A 14,266-nucleotide genomic window follows, 5' to 3' on the forward strand; every position below is an offset into this window, starting at 1 on the left:
CAAATTATTGTAACTTTAAAACGCATTAAAAAAAAAGTTTAAATTTGTTGATTTTGATTTACAATAAACGACACATTATGTTTTCAAAGATTCTAAAATGCAAATCAAAATCATTTGTCTTTTTTCTTTTTTATGATTTTTTTTTCTTTTTACATTACTTTTCAAACTTTCCGGTTTCAATACCCCTTGGAAAGCCCCGCTTCTATAAATCTGACCAAAAAGAGGGAGCCTAGTTTGCTCTCTATGGTTCTTTCGGAGGGTTTCGAGGCCTGCTGCTGCTTGGACAGATGCTGCACAAACGCGCAAACAAAAAACATGTGTTATCTCGCTTCGGAGGCGCGCTTTTTAACACGTTCGAACACGAACACGGGGCTGGCTCCGATGATGACGGGCGGCGATGGTCCACTTGAGTTCACAGTTTGTGCACATTTTTTTTTTGCCACAGTAACTTTCAGCAGCGTTACACTCGGATGCATTTGAAAGGTTGAATTGAAATGGTGATACAAAACAAAATGATTTAAAGTAGAATTGAGAACACGATTCCACATACATAATTTTAAAAAACATCAAAAGTGAAAATGAAAAACAAAAACTTGGTAGTATAAAACAAATGAAAAAAAAAAACACAAATAAAATAAAAATAATAAAAGAGAAGAAAAAACAAAACTTTTCTAATTAACAGAGAGATAATAAATTCTTAAACTGAGTGTCAAACTAGGAAAAGGGAGCAGAAGATTATTGGCGACGACGCCGATGGACCCGATACAGAAGGTCAGCAGCGTGAAAGGAAGAGAAGAGAACGTGCAGAGAAGCAGCAGGCTGGAGAGTGCACTCGAACGCGCTGGAGGAGCAGCAGCGTCAGCGAAAAGTCGCACTGGTTTTATAATTAACCGCGCGCAGGGAGGATGTTGTTTTTCATTTCTCTCTCGTCTCTCCACAAGGTTCGTGTAAAGTAGCTTTTCCTTAGAGTTTTTTCCTTTCTTCTTATTACTGGATTACACACACTTTACTTTGCACTGCTGGGTTGGGGATGATGGTGCTACCACTACAAAGTTGAGAGATTTACTGCCTCAGTATATGGAAGGGAAGGGTCCAGCTTTCTTACAGTTGGGGATGATGGTACCAATAGAGGTTTCTACGTGCGCATGTATTGCGTGTACGTACACAAAAAAGATTGAGGTTAAATTTTGTCCGGCCAGCAAAATCAGATGGTGCGCTAGTGTGCGTACCCGAAACGTCATAAAGCTCTATTGGTGTAACCGAGGTGATCCATTTGAGTAATTTCATGTCACTTTTTGAATAGTCAACTTGCTGAAAACATTTTGGTGTTTCATGTTCTTTGTCTATTCATGTTTATTTTTCAATTAAGATTATTTTTCAAATAATTTTAATTGATCAAGAATACTGAACTAGACGTAAATACTTTTTTTTGTTTCTAATAATATACTATGATACAATACACAAAATACTATATATTTTATATTTCAATGTCACTAGCTCAGATAGTATGATTTTTGTTTATATATTCTGTACGACATTAGATTTTTTTTTCAAAAAGCTAGAATAAAAGATTTTTCATATTTCACAGTTAACTTTAACTCGTTCTCGAAACTTTATAGGAGCAACTCGCTACGAAATCGGCCGATTTCGACCATTTTTATTTTTGTATTTGAGCAATTCTCTGCCAAACCCGAAAATGGATTTTATTTGTATTTTTTGATTTGGCTCAAACTTTGTGGGGGTCTTCCCTATGACCAAAGAAGCTATTTTGTGTCATTGGTTAAACCATACAAGTCTCCATACAATTTTTGCAGCTGTCCATACAAAAATGGTACGTAAATATTCAAACATCTGTAACTTTTGAGTGAATTTTCTGATCAATTTGGTGTCTTCGGCAAAATTGTAGGTATTGTTGAGAACTATTGAGAAAAAAATAGGTACACGGAAAAAACAATTTTTAGGTTTTTTAATCAATTTTTTTTCACAAAAACTCAATTTCCCAAAAAACGTATTTTTTATTTTAGAGATTTTTTGATATCTTTCAGGGGACAAAAACCCGCAACTTTTGAGCCATCGAGAAACATGGTCATAAAATCTGCTGCCGAGTAATGATTTTTTTAAAAAATAGTGATTTTTGAAAAAAATAGAAATTTCATGCTAAAACAAATTTAACGTAATTTTTTAAGGTAAAATTGAATTTCAAATCGAAAGATTCAGCCGCTTTAAGAAAAAGAAACATGAAAATTGAAATTTTTCAAGTCTCACCCAAACAACCCAGCATTTTCTAATGTCGATATCTCAGCAACTAATGGTCCGATTTTCAATGTTAAAACATGAAACATTGATTAAAAAATCTGCAATTTTTTTTCCGTGTACCTATTTTTTTCTCAATAGTCCTCAACAATACTTACAACTTTGCCGAAGACACCAAATTGATCAGAAAATTCACTCAAAAGTTACAGCTGTTTGAATGTTAACGTACCATTTTTGTATGGACAGCAGCCAAAATTGTATGGAGACTTGTATGGGTGAACCAATGACACAGAATAGCTTCTTTGGTCATAGGGAAGGCTCCCCAAAAGTTTGAGCCAAATCAAAAAATACAAATAAAATCCATTTCCGGTTTTGAAATATATCTTGAAACAAAAAAAAAAACAGGGGTTTCCAATCAAAATGTTAAAAAGGAGCTGGTCTTCTTTTTGTCTTGCAAACTGAATGAAGTGAATTTTTCTTTTGTTACATTCAAGAAAAAAGGCAAGATAAGTGTTAAAAATTGTATAGAGAACTTGTAAAAATTTGTTTGTTTTTAATTGATAAAAATATGATTAAAAAATGTCATGCTAAAAAAATAAAATTAAACAATCACTAGTATATCCGCAAACCGCTCTTTCTTAGGAGCCGCTCATTTTCTTTCGCTCATTAAAAAGAGCCGCTCTTTTTAGCATCAAAATTTGGATGAAAAAGTTATTTCGAACCTAAACATTCGAGCAAGAATTGAACTAATGCTGATATTTTATTTAAAGAAAATATTCTGTGAACTCTTTTCTACATTCTGATTCAATCGATAAAGTCTATAAACGTTTAATCGGACAAAAGGATTTATTTTTTTTACAAAATCTCTAAACTATTCAGTAGATTTTTGGTATTATTTAACAAATTATGCAATTTGAAATGCTCAATTTTTTATTCCGGTAATACTTTAATATACAATCAGTTGTAAAATGAAAGTTTTTTTTTTTCATTTCGTCTAGAAAATCATTTACTTTTGGGATTAATTTTTATAAGCATTGGAATATTTGAAATTGCATTTTCGATTCTCAAAAATAAATTATATACTGCATTTTTTTTGGAAATTCAATGAACTATATTTATAACAAAAATCATGAAATCTTAAAACGGTTCTTCCAAAAGACCGGAGTTTAAAAAAGAACCGCGGTTCTTTTTTTGTGAGCCACGGTTCGTTCGCTCTGTTCAGTGAACCGGCTCTTTTTTTGCCCACGTCTAATCCGTAGTGTACAAGCTCAAAAAATGTGTCTTTTATAATTATGTTGTACTTGAGCATGTAACCTGCTGAAAATTTCTAAAATTTCTATTCAAGCACACACTTCTATTTTTGAGAAGATTCAAAACAGGAAAAAAAAGTTTCAATTTTTTATTGATACCGCCATCTGGGGCGAATCGTTACTACAGTCTGAATAGGGACAACACATTTTAGAGCACTTAAAAGCTTGAAATTTGGAAATCGATAAACTATTTTTGTTGATCTGTGTCTGTTCTATCCGAAAACAATCAAAAACGTCCAAATATTGTTCAGTAACAAGGCTAAAACAGCTGTCCCAATTCGCCCCATGTGTCCCGTTTCGCCCCAGATGACGGTACCTCATTTATGAAATTTTAGAATAATGACAATAACGACCAACAAGTTCTGTGAACGTATGCAGCTTTAATTACCACTTTCCAAAATTTCGAATTATATTATATTGCTACCGAAAATATGCAATATCAAAGAATTTAGGAAAATATTTTCCAGCATTTTAAAGTCTTTTTCCGATCTGTGGTCCCAAATACAAAAATAAGCACTATACAATGTATTTTAAATAGGTTACTAGTTTACAATCAATTGTACAAATTGTTTCATTAAAAAACAAAAATAATAATATTTTTAGTGATAACTGCTAAAGGAAAATTCAACTTGTTTCAGCATGCTGCAGTTATCACAAGTCAAGGGAGTTTTCCCTTCTTTAAAGCAGAGAAAATTCAACTTTAAAGGGAAATTTAACTTTTGTCAACTGAACTGACAGACCAGAGGGGTTTTTCTTCTTTAAGGGGTTACATACATGTAGAAAATAACAAAATTTATGTTACAGAATATTTGTTAGATCCACTGAAAAGATGATTATTAATCACTCCTGAAAGTTTCATGAAGATATTTCATGATTAAACTGAGTAAGAGACGATTTAAGCTCAAAATTTTGCCATGCGCAAAGCGGGCTGTCAAACTTTGTTGGCGTTTTTCTCTAAACCCCGAGTTGATTTACGGGTGCCACGATATCTCGAGATGGGATGGACCAAATTGGCTGAAATTTGAGGTGAAGACTCTCAAGATGTGTCCCGTGTGCATGACGAAGTCCAATTTTTAAAATTTGCTTTTTAAAAAAATACAAAAATCAAAAACTAACGGATTTTTATATGAAAAATACAAAAATATTTTTATCTTTTTTTTTAAATAAACTTTTTGAAAATCGGGCTTCGTCATGCACACAGGACCGGTTTAACGAGTCTTCACCAAAATTTTGAGCCGATTTGGTCAAGACAGTGTTGAGATATCGTGGCACCCGTTTTTTGAAACTGCTAACTTGAAATTGCTATATCTCGGCAATGATGCAACCAAATATCTTCAAATTTGTTTTGTTAGTAGGTGAAAATGTATATTTTAATGCCATGAAAAAATAATTTTTAAAAAGTTGAAGTGTGAGCTCATACTAACGTCTGACTTTTTTGCCGATATACATGTATGTAACCCCTTAAAGAAAAAAAACTCAACTTTACAGGGATAATTCAACTTTTGTCAGCAATTATCACAAGCCAAGAGAATTTCCCTTTCTTTAAAGAAGAAAACATTCAACTTTTGTCCGCAGTTACGACAGTCAAGAGAGTTTTCCCTTCTGCAAAGAAGAGAAAATTCAACTTCATGGCGAAAATTAAACTTTTGTCAACAGTACTGACAGACAAGAGGGGTTTCCCTTCATTAAAGAAAAAAACTCAACGTTTAAGGGAAAATTCACCTTTTGTCAGAAATTATCACAAGTCAAGCGAGTTTTCCTTTCTTTGAAGAAGGAAACATTCATTTTTTGTCAGCAGTTATCACAATAAAGGCGAAATCTGAACACTTTACACTTTAAAACTGATCACTTTTTGAAATAAAGTACATTCATAATAAAAATAAAACTTTTCTGGCGAATGGAATTCTGAAGAATGGGGTTCTGGGGAATGGAAGAAAAAGTTACGTGCAAAACTCGATTTTTTCAGCACTCTTCTTGCTGAAAAATCCTAAATTGCTAAAGAAAACTCATTCACACGCGATCACAAATCGAACGCGACGGAAAACTGCTCTGACCGTTTCCTACCGTTTGCCACTTCCAGACCAATCGCTCCTGAATACTCTCTCTTTGCTCTCCCTCTTACTCCAATCGGGTAGTACAGCGAATGGCTCAGATAGACCGATTGCTTTCTATCGCTTAAAGCTGACTGAAAAAAGTCGGCAATCGGCATTGTTTTGATCATTTATTAAACTGCTTATAATTGATGTTGTCAAACATATTTAGCAATTTTGTTGATAACACAACATCAAAGACACAATTGACAGCAATTTCCATCATGCCAAATATAAATTGACGGCAAACTGTGGTAGTGCAGGCCAAGTGAGCGCCTCGCTGGTATTTTGTTAGATTCTCTCCTCTCTGAACATATTCGTTTGTGACTCGGGTCGACGGACGGAGTAGGCAAAGAAATTCACGAAGTATTTGTTTCGCTGTGTGAAGCGATTGGCCATGGCGCTGGCAGCTAGCGAGTCGTGTTCGCTCGCGAATGGTTGCGCGCTCCAGTCGGCAAAGATTCGTTCGGCGATAAGTGAGTGATTTCTGATGATGTATGAACTACTATTTCTCACCTTTTCATAATGCTGTAACATTTTATTTTAAACATTTTTGTCGAAAGCATAATGACTTTTAACAGAAATCAAAAAACATTGGAAAAGGGTTCTGAAATTAAAAATTTACCAAAAAAAGATAATGATCAACATTTACAATATTTAGCCTGGTCATTTCAAGTCGAAGGTTGATATTATTCATAAGTTCGCTCCGTTCCCATGATTGACAAGCTTAACCAAACCAATCACTCCACCTTAATCACCCTCCAACCAACCTGCCCCACTTTAAACCGCACCGACACGGTGCTCATTTTCGCGCTCAATATCAAACTGCAATCGCACGACTTGTAACTTATCTCACCTGCTCTTAGGATCTGACTCAGAGATCCCAACCAGATGACCATGTTTGGCGCCGCCGCCGCCACGGTTCCATCGCACACAGTCCCTCCTCCCCATTTATGGTCACTTGTTAGAGCTCGCGGTCACGTCGCCGCCATGTGTGATGGACGCGGGGGTGGGACACACCGTGTGAATTAGTACCGCTAGTCATCCGCTCGTTGGAGTTGGTGCAAATTCAGTCATTTTCCATCTGGAAGTAGAGAAGAAGGGAAAAGAACTCGTTGAAATCAGGGGGGTCCAAATGATTAGGGAGCTTATGTGAAGGAGGTGAAGTTTTTCACACGAGAACTGTCAAATGAGTGTCAAGATCGTGTAAGAAAGGTAGGAATGAAGCACAATTGCATTGGCCTTGGTAAATCTGACAGATCAGCTGAATCGATAGAACTTTTGTGTATGACATTTCGTTTCTTTTCAACTGGAGGGTGCTACACGCTAATGTATGCAAGTCATGTTACAAAAAAGGGGGCTGATGGTTCTTGATTTGCATACAAGTTGAAATCCTCTGACATTAACATTTCAACGTTGACATTCATTTCGTGAAGCAGTTTTGACATACTGTTGATTTGCTGCACGCTTATTTTTTGTGTTAATTTGGCTCAGATTTTGCAATTTCACTAAGTTTATGTCAAAATTGGACTAGAAACTCAGAAATTACTACACGGAAAAGTCAATTCTCGAATTCGTGAATTTTGTTCATGAAGTTGCACCTACGATTATGCAACAAGTTACGCATCTCCCACGATGACGCCCCAAGTTAGGCACGACGTAACCGTCCATACAAATCGAGAAAGCACAATTGCAAAAGAAACTTTTAAAATTTCCTGCAATCATGCTGATGCAGCTCAGCTAGAAGAAGTAGAAACTCGGAATCACCGCAGGGAACAATTGCACCCCGAGAGTGTGGGGCTTTACCTTTTTCCGACAAGCAGGGCCGAGCCTGGGTCAACAAGAGGGGTCGTCCAAGACTTGTTTGGAAGTTAGTTTGCCAGGGTTGGGATGCTTAAATTGTCGAATTATGATCACCTACATCAGACCTTAAGAAATATACAAAACTTGATTTTATATTTTCTTGAATTGTGCATTTTTGCCATACGTCATACAAAAAAAAATGTCAAAAAAGAGTGGCATCTTGCCGCATTGCATACATTTGTTCTAGTCAGACGCAGATTGTCGCACGTACAGGCTCCAATATTAAAATCAAGAAGAGGGGAATTGATTTTCGATATCTTCACTTCGACGATGTCGTGCTATCTTGTCGCACGTCGCTTCTTGACGTTCCGAGAAAATCGTGTTTTAATGTTTGACTAAAAATTAAAAAAATAGAATACGCAACGTAAACAATAACATACACGTTTTTTTTGGATGACTATTTTCTGCATTGCCCCGAAGTTTGGTTGAATTTGTCGTCGGAGTCCCGAGTTATAACTACAAATGTTCACGGTAGCCGGGCATGTACATGTGTCAAACGCGTTCGAACCTGAAATCCTTTTGGCCAGTTGTTGCTCTTACATCAATTTTCAGGGTGTGTCAAGATAGCACGACAAGATTGAAACTTCTTTCATATGAAGAGTGACAACAATGCACGGACTTTTGGCCCAAAATGCACGTGCGACAAGATAGCACGACAGCGACGACCTAGAAAAAATCTTCAAAATTCAACTATTGAATACAAAATTGACCACCCCCAGCTTTTGCACTCTCTACCTTCCCTCAACTTAAAGGATGACATGCCCTGCAGCTTTCCGCCAAGGGTCTTTGGGTCCGTAACGGACTGTAACTACCGGGGGTTGTGTTATCAAGCCCGAGTTTTCCTCCGAGCCGATGGCCGGCCGGCCATGCAGTAAGAGTTTTAATTTGTTTGCAAAAGCGTTTTAGAAGGTACTCTCTTGCCCTTAAATAGGGTAGAGAGAGACAGTGAGCGCGCGCCTTAATTGCATTTAGCTTGTTGAGTAATTTAGTAGATTGGGGAAGGTTAATTTTATCAGCCCTGCCCGGGCTAGCCTTCTTGTTCTGTTCTGTGTTTTTTTTTTCGTTTTGCGGATCTGGAAGAGGTGAAATAAGCTGTTGAAAGTGGCTTAAAGTTGTTGGGGAAGTGAATGTTTAGTAACACTTTGGTTGAATGGGGATTTGGAAGCAGGATTAAAGTAATGGTTTAGCGTTTTCCAATGCAGAACGTCACGTTTTTTTTTATTCTAAGTCGTGAAATCAAAACTAAATAGTTCCTCAAAAATGTCGAGCATTCTTCACATTTATACAGTATTTTTCCAATTACATCTTATGACAGTGTTGCCATATCATATAACTATCTGACAAAATGAAAAATCTTCTATTTTGTGCCCGTAACTTATTTGGATTAACATAAATAAAAATCTCTGGAAAAGATTAAAAAACACATTTAAGTCTCCCTGTCTCATTATCTCCTGAAAGTGTTGCCAGCATGACACACTTTTCACATCTCAGAATTGTCTTTCAAATATCATTAATTGATGTGCAACATGTTTGCTTTGAAAGACATTTAATCAAACTTCCAACATCCAACCTTGAAAAGTTTAACAAATTTTACCTAACTCTTGACAGTCAGTGTTGCCAGATTATGAAACATTCTGACTTAAAGAAAGGTCTTCAATTTTTTTTTGCCCCGAACTTTTTCGCTTCCACGTCAAACAAATCTCTACAAAAGTTTAAAAAAAATCATTCCTATATCCAGGTCTTGGTATCTCCTGAAAGTGTTGCCAGCATGACACACTTTTGACTCCTCAGAATAATCTTTCAAATTTATTTCCATTGATGTGCAACATGTTTGCTTTGAAAGGCATTTAATCAAACTTCCAACATCTAACCTAGACAAATTTAACAAATTTTACCTAAGTCTCGACAACTCTTGACAGTCAGTGTTGCCAGATTTTGAAACATCCTGACTTAAAGAAAAGTCTTAAATTTTTTAATGGAAATTATTTGAATCCATATTATAAGAAAATCTATAGAAATATCTCCCAAAAGTGTTGCCAGCATGACACACTTTTGATTCCGCAGAGTGCTGTTTTAGATATCTTCATTGATGTGTAACATATGGATGTTCTTAAAAAAATGTTATCAAATTTCCAACATCCAACTTTGAAAAGTTTTATATATTTTACCTTAGTCTCGACATCTCTTGACAGTGCTGCCAGATCATAAAACATTCTGAATAAAAGCAAAGTCTTCATTTGTTTTTGCCCCGAACTTATTTGGATCCACATCAAAGAAATCTCTACAAAAGTTTAAAGAAAATCATTCAAATATCCAGGTCTTGGTATATCCTGAAAGTGTTGCCAGCATGACACACTTTTGACTTCTTAGAATTAGTTTCCAAATATCATTCCATTGATGTGCAACATGTTTGCTTTGAAAGACGTTTCTTCAAATTTACAACATCCAACCTTGAAAAGATCAACAAATTTTACCTTTATCTCGCGACTCATCACAGTGTTGCCAGATCTCAAAAAATTTTGACTAAAAGAAAATTCTTAAATTTACAAACAGGAACTTTTTTTCGAGAAGAGTTCATAAACATTATTCAAGTTTCCAAGACTCGATATCTTCTGGAAGTGTTGCCAGTATGACACACTTTTAACTCCTCAGAATGATCTTTTAAATATCTTTCCATTGACGTGCAAAATGTTTGTTTTGAAAAACATCCAATCACATTTCCATCATCAAACTTTGAAAAATTCAATGGACTCTACCTAAATCTCGACATCTCTTGACAGTGTTGCTAGCTTTTAAAACTTGTTGACTCATTGAAACCAACTTTCTGTTCAATGCTGGTTGAAGGTCCAACATTTTGGATATGCGAGAAATTTTAAATTAAATTTCCAGCAATGAAAATTGACAGCTTATGTAAATTTCACTTAAGTGCTCATAACTATACGTAGTATTTCAAGACCCGTAAAGACCCGGAATATTTTAGGATTTTCCGGTTATCGGTTCCGAAACCGGAAGGGTTATTTCTTAGATCGATCCAAATGGTCAAGTGTCATACCAAACATCGTGGAATCAGTGAGATATTTACTGTATAATAAATTTCAAGCTTCCACCAAAGTTGTTGGACCAGATATGGTCATCCAAACTGATCTTAATTTTTTTTTGGAACGGTCAATTTATTTTCATAATCAATATAAAATCAGCTTTACGAAGGTTCCAATTACTTGCGGTTACTTTGTGTACCTTCAACAGCCCTTCCCAGAACATGATTCCCGTCTAGAGCTTCAAGTTTCCACCGCAACAGATCATCCTCGCTGCACATTCCAGTGCAACATGCAATATTCTTTGGAAAGAAAAAATAAATTAAAAACCATGTCGGTTCCTTTGAACCGCTTTCTCCGTTTTCCACTCTCTTTATCGCTTCCGAAGAACTTCTGTGTTCTTCTTGGCCGCTTTTTTCTTCCCTACAAACCGAGTAGGAAGTTGCGCGATAGTTCCAGGGACTAATAAATCCCAATCTTGGCCGGGCAGATAGCCCAGCTTTGTGTGTGTTTACTTATCGCACAATTTCGATCTATCAAACGGGGGGACGACGTAACCTGTGGTTAACCCCCCCGGGTTACCGTTGCAAGAACTGCAATAACTTGGAAATGCAAGTTTCGCCATTTTTGTTTTCCGTAATTCCTTTGAGGAACTTCTTGAATATAGTAAATGCTCGATGGTTAGACACAAGTTAGACAACTTGGAATCATAACCAAATTTCAATATCTCAAACTCAACTGCGTCAAACAATCGTGGTTCGACTGTACGGCAAACTGTTCGAAAGAACCATAAGGAAGTGCAAATAAGCGCCAAGGTTTTTCCATTTCCCACCACGGAGACCTTTTATCTCAGCGCTGGAATCGCTCGCTCGCTGCCCGTCGAGAAGTACGACCTTCCTTACCAAGAACTAGACTTGAGGTTAGGAGGTGATAAAACACGGAACCGACCGAGTCATCGTCGGAGTGGCTGAACGTAATTGTGCGCAGGACCTGTGGCCACGGTTGAAAGAGTCTTTTGATGGTGATTGGGTCGTTTCGCCGAATTTTGTCATATTGTGCAATTGTTGTCTTAAACGAAAAACTCAAGCCCGTATAAATGATAGACTCAATTAAGTAGATCGATCGATTTGGTGGAACGACCCTTTTCGGCGAAACGACCTTTTCGGTGAAACGACCCTTTCGGTGAAACGACCTTTTTGTTGAAACGAACAATTGAATGTTTAAAGACAACTGTCATTTAAACCCAACAACAATCAACATTCAAAGCAAGTCACGTTCGATAAAAAGACTTTTCGGTGAAATGACCTTTCCCGTTCTCGAAACAACTTCTAGCGGTGCAGTTTTCATGCAATCCCATGCAATTTAAAAATGATTAACCGAATTCAGTAGATCGACCGATTCGGTGAATCGACCTTTCCGGCGAAACGACCTTTTCGGTGAAACGACCTTTTTGGTGCAAAGACCAATTCAATGTCAAGGCAACTGTAAGTTAGACCGAATCGGAATCATCTTTCAAAGCAAGTTCAAAGCGGTGAATCGACCTTTCCGGCGAAACGACTTATTCGGCGAAATGACCTTTTCGGCGAAACGACCTTTTTGGTGTAATGACCATTTCAATGTCAATGCAACTGTAAGTTAAGTCACATTCGGTTAAACGATTTTCGGTGAAATGGCCTCTCCCTCTTTCGAAACAACTTCAGAAAGTGCAGTTTGCATGCAACGTTGATAGCAAAGCTGGAAAAACTGGTTCTGGCCCGTGCCCTTAAACTTTTCCTCGATTTTGTTCGCTAGCAACGAGAAGCCACAGGAAATGAAAAACAGTTGGAAAACTTAATTTAATTCTGTGACTGGATTACGGCAGAGCGGATGAGACTCGGAGTCGGAGAGATTGACGAGGATGTCACAGAATTGACGTCCAACGGTGGTAGATCTCAATCAGTGCGCGCGAGTCTGGCAGGGAAGTACCGCCACCACCATCTGTGCTGCACATTAGAGGTGATAACAATCTTGGAAATGGCGTTTTGATGTGTCATAAAGTGGTGATTCAGAGTTGTGTGAGGATTGTGAGATAAGATATTTTTTTTAAATTAGGAATATCTCACGTATGATTTTCTGGGATAATTTTTCATCCGTAATTCCAAAGTTAATAAATAAATTATCCGAATATTTACTCACTTTTGGTCTTGTTAGCTTCGTTTGCCATTTTTACATTTGGACAACGAAAATTGAGAATTGTTTAAATCTTCTAAATCTTAATTTGGTTAGATTTTTTTATTTTCACTTATAAGGTTGCGTAAGGTCAACGCCTCAACTTAAAACGGCAAGCTCTGCCCTGAAAACCAGTGCCGTCATAAAAATAAATAATTGAATTAGCACTTTTCTTGTGACACCTTTTTTCCCAACCCTTCGGAACGAAAAAGCGGTGGCACTGCACCTCTCCTCGGGTACTCTTTGACCTTACACTTCTCGGGGCCGGGCCCCGCCGGTAATCCATGAATAAATAGTTCCGTCAGTTTGAGTTGACAACAGAAAATAAAAGAAGAAAAAACTCAAGTGGAGCACCGAACGGACGGAAAAAAACAGTCTATATTGATTTATTTAAAGTGCACAATCAACTTTCCAACTTTGCTGTTTCATATCTTTTCCGTTTTCCCATAGCCGCCCCGAACTACAGCCTTTGCCCTAAACCCTCCTGAAGCGCCGCTAGTCGAAGGAGGAAGGAAAACTTTCCTTCACGTGTTAACCTCACCTTAGCATTTCCCCCCTTACCTCGCTTTACCTCCTTCTATCTATCACATTTTATAATTAATCTACACCGCTCTAGGGAGGAGGAGAGAAATGTGGCATTCTGTGGGGGGGGAAACGGCTCTCCTTGGCGTGACCGACTAGTTTAGTAGTAGAAATGGGGGGAAGGGTACGGGGAGGTCTTGAGACACACCTACAACCGAACCCCACACTAGAGCAAACAGAAAACGTAAAGGAATTCTTCCGAGCAACTAAACAAAAGTCGTCACGAAATAGTCCAAGGAATGTTGGGAACGGGGGTAAGCTAGGAAAGATCGAAAATTAAGCTTTGTAAGAAAATAGATACAAATCAAACAATATAATATTTTTTGCAACAATAATCAAAAAATGAAATGAGACAAATAGACTACTGTAAAAAAACACACACGGTTAAAAGAAAACATCAATAGATCAACAAGCATAAAAATACTAAACAAGCTAGCTAAATAAATTGCATATTAACAAATATATACTAAATACTAAACAAAGGATGACCTAAAGAAAGCCATTATTCTTTTAATCAAAATGTATCTTTCATGACAAGATTAAGATAATCCAGATAAAAGTGCTATAGACGCTGTCCAAACGGTGATCTAAGACTTACTTTATAGTTTTGGAATTATTGAGATTCGAATACAAGCAATTCCAGCCCAAAACAGGATTTTTTCAGGTGCTTTTTTACTCGACCCTCCCCGATTTCGATGAAACTTTGAATACATTTTATCCTTGGCTCACATAAGCCTTTTTTGTGTATATGGAGCCAGTTGTACTCGAGAATGACATTTGAGAAGGGCGTAAGTTATTGAAATAGTTTTATGTTTCACAATTTGAATTTTTTATATTTATATTTAAATAATTTTAATATTGTAAAAAAAAATAACACTGAAAATAAAAACACGCACCCGTTTGTTTGGTTTTTCTGTTTTAAAGT

General features: G+C 36.8%; 1 protein-coding gene and 1 long non-coding RNA gene across 3 annotated transcripts in view; one reads left to right on the forward strand and one right to left on the reverse strand.

Moving 5' to 3' along the window:
• LOC120417017 (chaoptin) overlaps window positions 1–14,266 on the forward strand; it is a 171,389-nt gene that overhangs the window by 41,692 nt on the left and 115,431 nt on the right. The window lies entirely within an intron of this gene.
• Window positions 1–14,266, reverse strand: part of LOC120417019 (uncharacterized) — a 39,599-nt gene that overhangs the window by 14,934 nt on the left and 10,399 nt on the right. The window contains exon 2 of the long non-coding RNA XR_008211726.1: window positions 6,510–6,737. This is a non-coding gene — a long non-coding RNA (uncharacterized LOC120417019). The remainder of the gene's footprint in view (window positions 1–6,509; window positions 6,738–14,266) is intronic.

Source organism: Culex pipiens, chromosome 1, assembly GCF_016801865.2.
Source record: "Culex pipiens pallens isolate TS chromosome 1, TS_CPP_V2, whole genome shotgun sequence".
Classification (NCBI taxonomy): domain Eukaryota; kingdom Metazoa; phylum Arthropoda; class Insecta; order Diptera; family Culicidae; genus Culex; species Culex pipiens.